This window comes from Desmodus rotundus, chromosome 2 (assembly GCF_022682495.2).
Source record: "Desmodus rotundus isolate HL8 chromosome 2, HLdesRot8A.1, whole genome shotgun sequence".
In the NCBI taxonomy this organism is placed as follows: Eukaryota; Metazoa; Chordata; class Mammalia; order Chiroptera; family Phyllostomidae; genus Desmodus; species Desmodus rotundus.
In genome coordinates this window covers 151,323,815-151,338,734 of record NC_071388.1, presented here as the reverse complement: position 1 = coordinate 151,338,734, position 14,920 = coordinate 151,323,815, and positions in this window count along the sequence as shown.

The window sequence follows — 14,920 nt, the reverse complement described above, 5'->3', positions numbered from 1 at the left end:
CTGTTGATAGATAATAATCAAATAATCAAAACTTCATTACCCACAATGCATAAACTCTGAAAAATCTGCCCCTTAAATATCTCCTGAAGATCTATTGTTATGTGATCTATTGTTATTGTTATTGTTCTCTAGTTTGCGCATTCTTTGAAAAGCCCCAGGTATAAAAGGTGATACACTTCACTCTCTTATTTGTCAGTGATACACCCTATAATTAGTTAGAACATTTTAGAGTTATACAGGAATCTCCAGCATATTTTGAGATGATAATACTTCACAGAATCATGGCATCTCAAATTTGAAAAAGACTTTGGAATTATATAGCCAATCTCCCACTCATGATAGAAATACCTTCTCTAACAAGGATATCCCTGAGAGAAATTATCACCCAGATGTTTGAATGCTTTGCAAGCATTTTATTCTATAGTGCTATTACAAAAAAAGTTTTTTCTATATACTTATCCAAGACATTTATAAAATTGTTGAAAAAACAAAGCCAAATGCTAACTCTGTTGTATGAGCAACTTACTAGAAATATCATCACTACTTGCATTTTTGTATTTGACCTCATTTCAACATCTTGCCCACAATGAAAGAAGAGATTTTAAGATCTAAGTTATTAGATACTTTTGAAGCAAAACATTTCTAAAGAGAAAAGTCTAGGTGCTCTGTCTAGGCCAATCTCGTCCGACAGAGGAAATCACTTAATAGGGCCTGGCCTGTGCTTTGTGAGTCCATGATGCCCTCTAGTCACCACCACTTCATTTTCAAAGTGCTTGCGAGTGGTCTATTTCATAATTTATTTTAGAATGATTCCAGGTCTTCATAACAACTTCACCAGAATACATATTTATGGCATACTTTTGATTCATTCATTTTTGACAAATACTCATTAAGGACCTACTTTATACCAGGTAGGGGTCTATGTTCTAGTAATATGATGGTCAATATATCTGTACATGCTAGGAGCTTATAGTCTAATTGGGAAATAGAAAAGAAAAATTGATGGTTTAAACACACTGTTAGAAAGGATAAGAAAGAGGAAATAAAAAAAAAAAAACTTCTCACAGCACATTAGAGAGACATTTATTGAGGTTAAGTAAGGTTTTTCCAAAGAAGTTTGGATCTTACCTGAGATAGATGTAGAAGTTAAGTAAAGCAAGGATAATCAGTGTGAAGGAATCAGCATGTTCGTAGGTCCCAATGATAGATTTTCATCTCAGTGAAGGCCACAGTATGTAGAGAACAGAATATAGTGCTAGACTGGGAAAAAGGCAATAGTGAGGCTGTAGCAAGAAATGAGACTAAAGAGGACAGTACCAAGAGAGGCCGTACTGTGTATGTATGTGTGTGTGTGTATACACAATGTGTATGTATATGTGTATATATATATATATATATGTATATATGTATACACACACACACACACATATATATATATATTGCATGTGTCTCTGTTGTCTGTTTAAAAGAGATACTAAGATGCAGCAACCACGAAGTTAGAAGAAAAACCAGGAGAATGTGGTGGCATGAATGCCAATAAAAGACCATTTTTTCAAGCAGCAGTCAATTATGCCAAGTGTATTTTAAGAAATCAAGCAAGCAAACTGAGAAGTGTTTATTGGATCCAGCAAGAAATAAGATCTTTGTGATTCTGAGGCAAACAATATCAATGGAGTTAGAAATGCTAAATCCAGATTGTTATAGATTGAGGAGTGATTTCAAGGAGCAAAGGTGAATGTAAGTATAGAGAACCCTATAGATTGCTTTGTCAGATGATGACAAAGATAACTCCATAGCTAGGAAAAAAATCTCAAGGAAGCATTTTTTTAAGAATGGATATATTAAAGTTAGACAATGTTTAAATCTAGCAGGTATCAAAAAAGGAAAATAATTTATAAACTTGAAGAGCCTTGAAAGAATAAGATCAAGATCAAATGGCAAGCATCATCATAAATAGGAGAACATATACTGTTTTCATTTTAAAAGGAAAAAGGGAGAAAACGATGGATGTACATGCTGAAATGCTGTAAGTTTAATTAGAGCTATGGGAAACCAAGAAAATGCTTCTTATGTCTTCTACTTTATAAGACCAACTGCTTAAAAAGTCACAGATATTTAAATCAAAAGTTTAAGAGTGGAGAAGGTCTTGCAATGAAGAGAGGTGGAGTTGGAATGGCTTGCTTTCCAGTGCATTGGAAATCTAGAGACGTATCAAACAGTTGAGAAATAATAAACATATTATCTGCTGACATTGGGGACCAATTTGGGGATAATAACCACAAAGTTATAATTGTACAGTTTTGTGGAATTTATCCATCATGTCACCAGACAGATTGTAGACAGGGAGAAAACAAACACAGGATGAAAATGCCCAGGAAACATTGGCTAAAGGGAAGCGGGGGTGGAGGTTAAGATCAAAACATCGAGAGACTATGCAATTGGATGTGCTGTCTTGTGGAGGCACATGCCTTTGAGGATAATGGAAAGATTAGAGTGAAAATAGAAAACACAGCCAGGCATTAAAGTCTCTAGTGAGTAAAGACTACATACACAGTATGTATACTGTAGGGTTGTGTATACCAACAATGAGGACTGCTAGAGGCTGAAACAGCTTGATGTTATTCACCCCAAAAGAGCAACTGTGGCAAGGAAATAAAGAAATAATGGCTTGTAATCAGCCCTGGCAATTATGGCAGGAGCAGGCACTGGGATGTGTGGATGTGGGGAAAAAATAGCAGACTTCTTATGAGGAGTCTACAGAAAGGCAGAGTGGAGCGATTACATTTTACCCTATTTCAAAAATTAGAGCAGTTGCAACTTTAGTCTGAGCTACCTCTGTGACTGAGCAGAGAGGAATAGAAAAGCAATTGCAAAGTCTCTAAGGTGTCCAGGATCCACGTAGTTGTGACTGCTAAGCCATTCTAATGACTGCTTACCTGCCTCAAGCAGGTTTTCTTCCACCTAGGATTAAAGACTCTTCCTATTTACATAAAGAGTAAATCAGATTAGAAAAGCGTGATACTCACAGACACACTGTTGTTTCTCAGTACTGGTTCTAACCGCATGCTCCCTCCCCATTCAACAAGGCTCTGTCGAGCCTCTTAAAAATAACAACCACTTTATGTTATTGAGTGTTTCCTATGTGCAGTCACTTGATAAGCTTTCACCAACTCTATGAGGTGTCAGTACTCATACTGAAATGTTGCAATGAAGGCAAAACTTAGAGAAAGTAGGCAAGTTGGTCAAGTTCACAGAGTTGACTGTCTTCAAAACTCTTGCCTTTCTCTGACCATGAACCAATTTTCCTTTGAATCTGGTTCCCCCTGTTCTCTTATTACCTACCTAGTAACCTTGCCCTTTGCTGGCAACCTCAACCTCTTAGGATCAATTGTCCAATTTGTCCATGTTTGAATAATCCCCTTTGATCTTAAACCAATGTTCTATATCTACCCTGCCTTTCCTTCTATAGATTTTCTTTGCAATTTATTTTCCAATCTCCCCATTCTTCAACTGTGCAGTCAGTATCTTCACTCCTATATGTCTCCACATGTGGCTTCGGGCTTTCAATCATTTCCTTTGGTTGCCCTAGTTGTAATATCTAGGGAGCTCCCTGGACTTTGCTCTCAGCCACTGTACCGAGTGTAATAATATGGTGCAGAAATGTATGATAACCTCATTGCCCTCCAAGGAAATGAAAAACCCAGCAGAAGGCCAAGTATATAGATCTCAATATGGCTCTTTGATCTGGAAGTTTCTAAGAAGACAACTGGACTTTAAAAAAATAGAATGGTAAAATGAGCCAGTTGCCATTCTCCATGAATCTGTGATCTACGCATAGCACAAGTACAATTTTGTTCTATAAGCTGCCCCAGATATTTGTTAGCCTATTAAATTATATCTTATTATATTGTATGACTGCAAATAAAGTGTCTTGGGTATATGAGGCCAGAGTACCTACAACTATTTGAGGTTCATTGTATTTTTAAGCCTGCAGAGTTTGATAGCCAAGTTATTACAGATGGAATGCATAAGAACATTTCTTTGGACATGAAGTAAACATTTATATGACCACAGGAAAAAAATATTGCTACATCCCAAGGTGACAGCTTAAATTTTTTAATTCTTTCTTTCATTCATTTATCTATCAAGTATTTTTAAATAATTGCTGTTGGCAAGACTGGTGAGAGGGCACAAAAGAGTCACAATAATGCAGCTATACAGATTACTTTGTTTCCCATAAGGAAGACTGTATATGAACACGAATAATTACAATTCATGAAAAACATTATAAAGGCCTTAGGAATCTAAGCACTAATTCAGCTCTAATATTAAATGCCAGCAGTGGAGATTATAATTACTATTCTCAATTTTTCATATACCAATGGGTATAAGAAACTGGCAGCAATTCTTCTGAGCGATAGACTGGTTGGGAAGAGTTAGAGAATAGAGGAATGTGTACTAGAATTTCTGGGGTCAAGACATGTGCAATTACTTTTGAAACTTCCAGGGGATTGGAACAAGGACCCACGTATACAGGCAAATGCATATTACTTGAGAATTTTGGGGCTACATAAAAAACAGGCTATCTATCTTAAGATACTCTTTTTGTTTGTGGCTTGGGGAGAGAAGCTTGTGAATGAGAGACTATTGTTGGGTTTAATAGGTTAATGAAATTTAGGGTCTTATGATTATTATTTCTTTTTTTTAATTTTTATTGTTATTCTATTACAGTTGTATGCCTTTTCTCCCCATCCCTTCACCCCACCCCAGGATGATTATTATTTCTTAAATGAGTTCCCAAACTCAAACAAGAAAATATATTTACTTTAAAAAACAATGAAATGATGATTTTAGTAACAAAATAATTTGTTCCAATTTGTTGTTATTGCAATTACTTTTACAAAATACAGGTTGGATTCTTGGTAGAACGTGGGAAGTGAATGAATTCAGTTTAAAAATTCACAATGAGTTTATACAAATGTAAACTAAAGAAAAATTAAGAACAGAAAATTAGACCACACTGGGTGAATATTTTGAATTTTATAGACAGAGAACAGAAACCTTATCAATTTCAAGGGGCTGATTGACACAGATTCAATGTGAGAAAGTTTTGTCTACCACATGTAAGACAGTAGAACTAAACTTACTTCACTTCAACCAAGGTGAAGAATAAGATGCTGACAAAACACGTGACTTAAGTGGAACACTATCTAATGAAGGTAATGGTGCAGCATAACCTGAAGGAGGGTGGGGTAGGCCAGAGGTTTGGCATTGGAGCTCTGATGATTTATTTGATGAGTCCTGTGTTCTCTAAGGAGGTTTATCATTTATCGATAGACATATTGCAAACAGAAGTATATAGAGTTAAATGGCCAAGGATTTCTACATTTTCTGTGGCTACACGTGAGGGTAAAGGAAATGTGCAGAGAGATTCTCAGTGTCCATTCACATCTACATGACAAGACAAAGCAAATACACAATCACCAATGCAATGATCAGCTAACAAAAACGATCCTCCCTGCACACGCACTTTTCCAACCTCTCTTTTCCTCTCCTCCACTTTCTTCTTTTGTTTTAATCCTTTCCTTAGTTCAATACTGTCAATCATATCCACCAGATCTACAAAATCCATTGAGTTATACCATATAGTTTATGACAAAAGACAATAAAAAAAGGGAAATTGGGCCCACAAAAATACATATATACATAAAAAATAATATGGAAGAAATAAAATTTAGATGATAAATTGAAAAATGAAAAACATTAAGTAAGACAGTAAAAGTTAAGAATATGACCACTCATATGTGGGATATAAAACTGAAACCAATAAATGAATAAGAAACCAACAAACAAATAAAAACTCATAGACAAAGACAATAGTAGGGTAGTCACCAGAGGGAAGGAGTTGGGTGTAGTAAAGGGTAAAGGGGGCCAAATATATGGTGACAGAAGATTTCACCCTGGGTGGTGGGCACAAAATGCAATATACAAATGGTGTATTACAGAATTGTATACTTGAAAACTATATAATCTATTAACCAATGTCACCCCAATAAATTTAAAAAGTAACAAAAGTTTTCCTACAAAAAATAAACTAAAATAAAATTAAAACTATCAGTACTTAGAAAATGTAATAAAGTATATTCCATTTACAACAGCAACCAAACTGGGCAATAAACACAAATCCAATAGATAGATTTGTGGTAAAATAACATGATTTTACTATAGCATATAAAGTAAAATTTGAATATATGGAGGCTATTGAACAAGTTTAATTGAATTGGAGTTTTCAAAATATTAATACCATAAACATTGATCTATAAATTAAATTATTAAATTCCAATGACAATATTAGTTGTGGAGTTTTTTAATATCTAAAAGAAAAAATTTCTTCCTATTGTTTCAACTTTTCAAAATTTCCTAGTATATTCTTATTTGCAAATTACATTAAGTGATTTTTAGAATTATTTCTTCAAATTACTAAGCAAATAATCATTTACTTGATAGAAAATTATGCAAAGGGCATACATATAGAATGAAAAGAATGAAAATAAATAAAATGGCTAATAAATAATTATAAGGTAAATATGTAACTTCTGTAATAAAAAATGCCAATAACATATATATCATTGTTTTCCTCTTCAGACTGAAGTTTTAAAACACTGTAGCACTCTGTGTTGGTGAAAATGGGAGGAAATGGGTATCTTCAGTGTAGTGACCTGCCCTCTCCCCCTGTGCATCAGCAATTCAAGTTTTAGGAATTTTTCTGAAGAAAATAACTGTACGCAAAATAAAGGATTTATTTACAAACATATACGTTGGAGTGCAATACTTCATAGAGACTAGGTCATCAATCAGCATGTTAATTGATCAGTGTGACCCAGGCAACTTAACCCACCAAGTTTCCATTTCTTCATCTTTGAAAAGGGATGGAAATGCCTATTGCTCAAAACTGTTGTGAGAACAGCTAAGACAATGTACGTAAAGCACATAGCTTATTCTGCACATGGAAAGTAGCTCTTGATAAGGTTGGTTATAAGAAAATGATATATAAATACATGTTCTATTTATACATATATAAAGATTAAACATTTCTGTGCATATATGTCTACAGACTGTTTCAACACAATATAGTTTTTTTTCTATTCATATGTGGCTTTTAAAATTATGTTATATTTTTTCTATATAAATAGGATTGCTGGAAAAGTAGTTGTTTCAGTAAATATATCTTTTATTGTGCAGTTGGAAATGTCCTAAATGGTAGTTTGAAAAATAAAATTCTTAAATATTTAATTTTCCCTGCAGTCTTCCAACTATCCCTTCACATACACACATACACACGCACCCACATTGTGTTTCAAGGCCCAATAATATTTAGCCTTATCTCCACAATTTAAAGTTTACTACTTCATAGTTTCCTCCAAATCATCAAATGCACCTTTGCAATTGCATTTATGCCTAACACATTGAATGCATGCCCTGCCACTGTTTTGAAGTAAAAAAATAATATGACTGAAGACTTACTGCCTCAAAAATCGGTGTGTTGTTCTTGGCTCTTCTGTTCCATTTCTCTGTGTTATTGGCAGAGCTGTTTGCCTAATATTGCAGCCTGGGACTGTGTGACTGTTTACACACACACCTCATTTTAGTCTTACGAACTACACTGATACCAAAGTCACACACAGCAGTGACACAAGTTAATTACACCATTCTCAAGAGTATCAGACCTCAGGGCAACGTGGGAGGAGGGCTACTTGAGGGAGAACTCTATTTAAACTCCTAAGAACAGCCAAAAGTAGGTTGAATATGTCTGTTATCACTACCCAAGGAAGGTATCAACATCCCTGTAAATGCCACTCTTTTAACATCTCTCTGCAGCTTGGTTTATTATAATCTGGAAATGATGCCACCTAGGTGCACTGCATCTCCTTTATATTTGCTTCAAATACAAAATTTATTTATAATCTCTTAAGAGATAAATGGAAAAAAAGTGGTTTTTAGTTGACACAAAATGCTCTTAAATTTCTTGCTAGCCAATCTACACTATTTCTTAACAAATTTATCAGATTTAAAATTCCAAAGCTGGGCCTTCAGGCCACCTTATCCCGGCTGAATAAATTCTTCCTGATTCTTATAGTCTTCTTCAGATTGACACGTAAGCAGTGTGATGCTCAATTTCCAATGTGGAGATGGAATTTGTGCGGGAGGTGGTTCTTGCCTTGACTTTAATTGCTCAGATTACATTGAAGGCCCTCTTGGCTTTCAGTGACTCCAGAACATAAGATTCATGATCTGACAGTTTGGGTGAGGAAAGACACAACAGGATATGCCAGAACAGTACATTTTTGTAACTCTTGGGTCCTGTGGAGTGATGAGAAACAAAAGTCATTCTGCATTTTAATGTAACTTCTCCTGAAGGGAGTGCATCCTGTCCCTACATTAAGCACTAGAATTAGAGGTCTCTTGAGGGATCCCTGGGAGATCAAATGTCTCACGGAGAAAGATAAATTAACACATTAGAATGTGGGGTTTTTTTGTTTTGGGGTTTTTTTTTGCATTTCAGATTTGGAAAATGAACTGCCATGCTTAACATAAGATGTTTCCTCCTGTAATTTCGGGGTCTATTTATTCAGTATAGACTGACAAGTGACAGACACACTCCCCCTGTGAAAAGGGCTATAGTAAAGCTAGAATTCTCTGGGTTCCAAGCTGAGGTCATGTAACAACTGAATAATAAGAAGTAACTTGTTTATACAGCAGACACTTAAGAATGTGAGGTCGACTGTTCCTTGAATTTCAATAGATGTGGATCTATCTTGAAAATGATCATGATATACAATGAGTGCCTCTCCCTTCCTACATCTTTATGTTGGGATTTGAAATATCTTGCACATGTTTAAGCAGCACATGTCTTTGTAATCACTAACATAAATCTTCATGTCTTGAATTAAGAAAGGAAGACCAAGAAACATGATGGGTAGCAAGGAATGGCCAGATGAGATATAAAATGGTTGCATAATTGTTCCCATAGTGAATAATTCACAGATGACTATATTTTTAAGTTATTCAAATGAATAGTAAAATCTAAGTCCTTTATACTACTACTATTATTATATCAGTTCTATACACAGGTAGCTAATTTAGAAGATCAACTGACCTTCCCTTATAATATGGCATTTGAGGAAACTAAGTGAAATACTTTGCACAACCGTATACCCAGAATCAGATCAGGAATGGATTTTATAGATAGTCTTCTGCTACAAAAGGTGGTCAAGAAGCTAGATCAGGACTTAAGAGCCATAAGTGAAATTTGACTAAATATATAAATATACACACAAGCATGGTAGACAAAATGATGGTCCCCTAAAGATGTCTCCAACTTAATCTCTGGAACCTGTGAATATATAGGGTAGGGCAAAAGTGGGTTTAGAGGAGTTCATAAGGAAAATAATACAATAATCATGTACACACAATTGTAAACCTACTTTTGCTTTAACCTGTATTACCTTACATTTTGCAGATATGACTAAGGCTAAGGACCTTGAGATAGAGAAATCATCATGGATTATTCAGGTGGGTGCAATCTAACCATATGACTCCTTAAAAGTGGGGGGAGGCAAGAAATTGGAGTGTCCTTTAGAGTCTCCAGAAGGAAGTATAGCTCTTTTGAAACCTTGACTTTTAGTTCAGAGACACTCAAATCAAACTTCTGATCTACAGAACTGCACTATAATAAATTAGTGTTGTTTTAAGCCATTAAGTTTGATCACATTAGCAATAGATAAATAATACTATAGCTATAAATGCGTCTATTATATATATATATTAAAAAGTATACAAATTGTAGGTATACTGGTCAATAATTTATTACAAACTGCTCACACATGTAAAATCACCAATCAGATCAAGATACAAAATATTACAAGTACTAAAAAAAGCCCCTTCATGCCCCATTTCACACTACCTTTTTACCCAGGGCATCCACTAATCTAACTTCTGATAGCATAGATTAGATATGCTTGTTTTCAAACTTGAAATATATGGAATCATTTAGTATATATTATATTTGTATCTAACTTTTTAAATTGACATTATGTTTCTTAGAGTCCTATATATCGTTCTTACAGCTATTGTTGTTCATTCTCATTACTTCATAAAATTTTGTTATATGCATATACTACAATTGACTTATCACTTCAACTTTTGGGCATTTGGTTAATTTTCAGCTTGGGTCTATTACAAATAGTGCTGACTTAAGAATCTTGTACTTGTCTTTAGTGGACTGATATCCATATTTCTTTTATGTCTATGCCTAGGGATGGAATTGCTGAGTCATGGGGTGTGTGTACATTTAACATGAGTGTATGCCTTCAGTTTTTCAAATTCTCCTACCAGCAATGTATGAGAAGTCCCAACGCATATATCTTCTCCAACACTTGGTATTTTAGTCTTTTTTTAAAGTTTTTGTTTATTTATTTGTAGGGAGATAGAAAGGAAAGGAAAAAGAGGAAAGGGAGAGAAACATCATGTGATGGAAAGACATAGATCAGTTTCCTTTATCAGAGACCTGGCCCACAATCCAGGCATGTGCCCTGCCCGGGAATTGAACCAGTGACCTTCACTGGTTGGCGCTCAATCCACTGAGCCACACCAGCCTGGGCAATATTTTAGTCTTTTTAATTTTATTCAGTCTTGTGTATGATGATATTACATTGTTTTTAATTAGGATGTTTTCATTATTAGGACTAAGTTGACTAAATTTTTTAAATAAATAAATGTAGAATTACTTTTCTGCTTCTTTTGAGATGACCATATAATTTTTTCTTATGTTTTTATTAATGTAGTGAATAGCATTGATGGATTTCCAAATGTAAAAATGCATACTTGATTTGCTGTAATAAAGTCTATTTAATCATGAGGTATTCTTTTTTAATAGCAACTGAGTTCCACTTTCTAGTAGTTCATTTAGGATATTTGAGCTAGATTGGGCAGAGTAGTTAGCAAAAACATTTCCTTTCTCTTAATATCCTTGTAAGTTTTGGTTTCCAGGCTATGTAAGCATTATGTGAAGAGGTAGATGTGTCCCTTGTTTATCTATTTTCTGTGAGACTTTGTGTAATATTGGTATTTGGAAGGATTCATAAACCAATGTATTATAGCCTTAAATTTTCATTGTGGGAAGATTTTTAAAAAATTAATTAAATTCTTTAAAAGATTTGATAATATTTAGAGTCTAAATTTTTTCTTAAATCTGTTTGGAAAGTTGGGTTTTCAAATAATTTTTCCATTTCATTTGAATTGTCAAATTTATTGACAAATTTTATAAATTTAATCATTAAAATTTTAATATTTGGATTATTTATACTGATACCTTCTATTATATTCCTAATATAGGTAATTTGTACTTTTTCTTTTTGTGTTAATCAGTCTTGCTATTTTTTTTCAATTTTATTAAAAGTTAAATTAAAATGTTTTGATGATTTTCTCCCTATAATGAAAATTTTATATTTCATTGATTTTTCTTTCAGTCTTATCCTTATTTTTGCTTCCTTCTTTATTCTTGAGAATAGATTTGCTATTCTTTTTTCCTTTGTACTTTTCTTGAGATAAACTATTAGTTGATACTTTAGTATCACTTCTCTTCTACTCTCCGTACTCGTGTGCGCATCTTCCTTTCAGCCGTGGTTTGGCTCCGTCCGGCATGATTTGCCATGTCACGTTTTCATTATTTTTTAGTTCAAAACACTCCAAATTTCCACGATGATTTCTTCTTTAACACATGGATTACTTAGAACCTCCAAGCATATGGGGATATTATAGTTTTCATTTGATTTTTCAATTTTAGTTGAAATTTACTGCGATGAGATAATATACTCTACATGATTTCAGTGTTGTGATATTTTTAAGGATTTTTTCAATGGCTTAATATATGATCGATTTAACGAATGTTTCCAGGTAGTTCAAAAAAAGTAAATGATGTCATTGTTGGGTGCAGTGTTCTGTATGTGTAAATTTGGTCAGTTTTTTATTCATGTTGTTTAGATCTTGGATGCCTATACAGCTTTTTCTATCCGTTACAGAGACAAATCTGTTAATTCTTTCTCTGTAATTGTAAAATTGCTACCTGTTTAGATATCTTACTTTCTGGTTTATGAAGAGTGGGGCAAAAGTAGATTTACAGTTGTTCATATGGAAAATAATATAATAATAAGTAATAATATGAGGATAAACTCTTGTGTTTCACATGCTCACAAGTATAAACCTAATTTGCCCGCCCTGGATATATTAACTATGTGTTATTTATTGCAACTATATTTGGGATTGTGACATATACCTGCCTGATTGATCAATTTATGATTTTAAAATATCTCTCTATTATTAGCAGTGTTTCTTGCCTTAAAGCCTACATTCTCTATTAGAATAAGTACATTGGTGCTCTATTTATCAGTATTTTTAAGATTTATCAATTACTATCTTGTTATTTTCACCATGCTTTTGTGCTTATATTCAAAATGTTTTCATCTCTTAGCAGAAGAGACTTTATTTGAATCTAACTAGCATAGTATTTTAATTAAAATATTCAAACCATTTACCTTTAATATAATTACTGACATAGATAAATTTGAATCCATCATTTGACTATTAGTTGTCTCTCTGTTCCTTGTGTGTCTCCTTTATTCCTTTGTTTCTTCTTTTAAGTTTTCTTTTGTATAAGCACGATAATTTTATTCTTCCATTTTCTCTATTACCTTGTGAATTATACATTCTTTTATTACTCTTTTAGTGCTTGCTGATTAAAAATTTATTCTTGACTTATTACCATCTAATACAAGTTATTAATAACTTTGTGGCGCTGTAATGCCAGCATATTGGAGCACTGCACCAAGAATCCACCTCTCATTTTTGCATTATTGTTGTAATGCATGAAGTCTATATTTATGTGATAAATTTCCTAAAACATTACAATTATTGTTTTATAGAATCAATATATATTTACTCAAATATTTACAATTTCTAGTGATTGTTATTCTTTTAAGCATTCCATTTCTTTGACTAGAATTATTTCACTTTGGCTTAAGAACTCTTTTTATATGTCCTAGTGCCTGTCGATAATATACTCTTAGTTTCTGTTTGCTGAGAACATTTTAATTTCTTATTTGTTTTGGAAAATATTTTTAATAAGTACAGAACCATAGATTAACAATTATTTTAATACCTTAAACATATCAACTCATTACTTTCCAACTTCTTTTGTTTCTGATGAGAAGTCATCTATTAGTCTTACATTTGTTCTTTTGAAAATGTCTTTTTAATTGATGCTCTTTGTGTGACCTTCTTGTTTGTGGTGCTGAGTTGATTAACTATAGTGCTTATAGTTATTATTTTTTTTTAAATCTTGCTTGTGGTTTGCCAAGCTTCTTTTACATGTTGATGGTGTACATCTCTTTTTTTAATTCTCAGGTAACGTTTCTTTAATATTATGTCTCCCCTTTCTTCCTTTTACATGTTGTTAGACTTCTTGACAGTTTCTCATATATGTTATAATCTCTATCTGTTGCTCTCTGTGGTTTAGATTGGATATTACCTATTGACTTGTCTTCAATTTTTTTAAGTTTATGTGAAAACCATCCATTTTGTCTTAATTTTAAGTATTGTGTTTTTGTTTTTACAATATTCATTTTACTCTTATAGCATATTGAACTTCCCCATGTTCCCATTTTTTCTATTTATCCTCCAATTTCTTAAATACACTTGTCACAGACATTTTTATTTTTTAATCTTCACCCAAGGATATGGTTTTTTTAATTGATTTTGAAGAGAGAAAGTGAAAGAGAGAAAGAGTGAGAAACATCAATGTGAGAGAGAAACATCATCAGCTGCATCCCATATGCATCCCAAATGGGGATCAAACCCTCAGTCTAGGTATGTGCCCTGACTTGGAATTAAACCCATGACCCTTTGGTACATGGCACAATGCTCCAACTAACTGAGCCACCTGGCCAGGGCTTGTCACGGGCATTTTTAAATCATTGACTTATGATCCCAATATCAGGATTGCCTGAAAGTCTGATTCTATTGTTTGTTTATCCTCTTAGTTTATGACCCTATGGTCTTATCTCTCAGTATACTTAATGCTTTTTAATATAATAATGAACAATGCAATAAAGAATCTATAAAGATTCTGATTATAGATGCAATTTTTTTTCACAAAAACAGTCCTAGAAAATGAAATAGAGTAATAATCAATTTAATCCCATGAGAAATGGAGCCAGGTCAAAATTGCATTTGATTTTGGTCAAGATTCAATCTCTACTTTGTCTTTATTTCTAAGGTATGCTTATTAAGAGTTTTAATTGAGGACCCTGGAAACATTCTTATCCATACTTCTATATCACAGGTGGCAAACACGAGGCCCATAGGCCAAATCCAGCCCTCCACCTTGTTTATCTGGCCCGGCACCTTGTTTCTACCTGGCAGCAGTGCCGAGCTCCTTGCCCCTAGTTAAGGAGTAGTTACATTTATATGGTCCTAAAGCTACGTTTGACCCTTTGAAGGCAACCGCAAAGCTGATGTGGCCCCAGGTGAAAATGAGTTTGACACCCCTGCTACACGATTGCTGGAATTTCTACTCTGCTCTTCAGAGATGTTCAGTTTAGTCTTGCTCTTTACAGCTTTCAAATGGAAATTATGTTATGAAGAAGTCTGCTTGTGTGTTTGACTACCAAAACTCTTGCTTTTCTTAGTTTCCCAAAAACTCTCTGCTGAGAGGCCCAAGCCTGGGTTTCTACCTCTAGCTGTGCTCAGAATAAGAAAATATTCCCAGAAAGTAAAACTAATGGTAGGCTCCCAGTGTCACTGCACTGTTCTCTCAAATGCCTTCAAAAATTGGGTTTATTGTCCTTTCCTTTAGCAGAGAGGC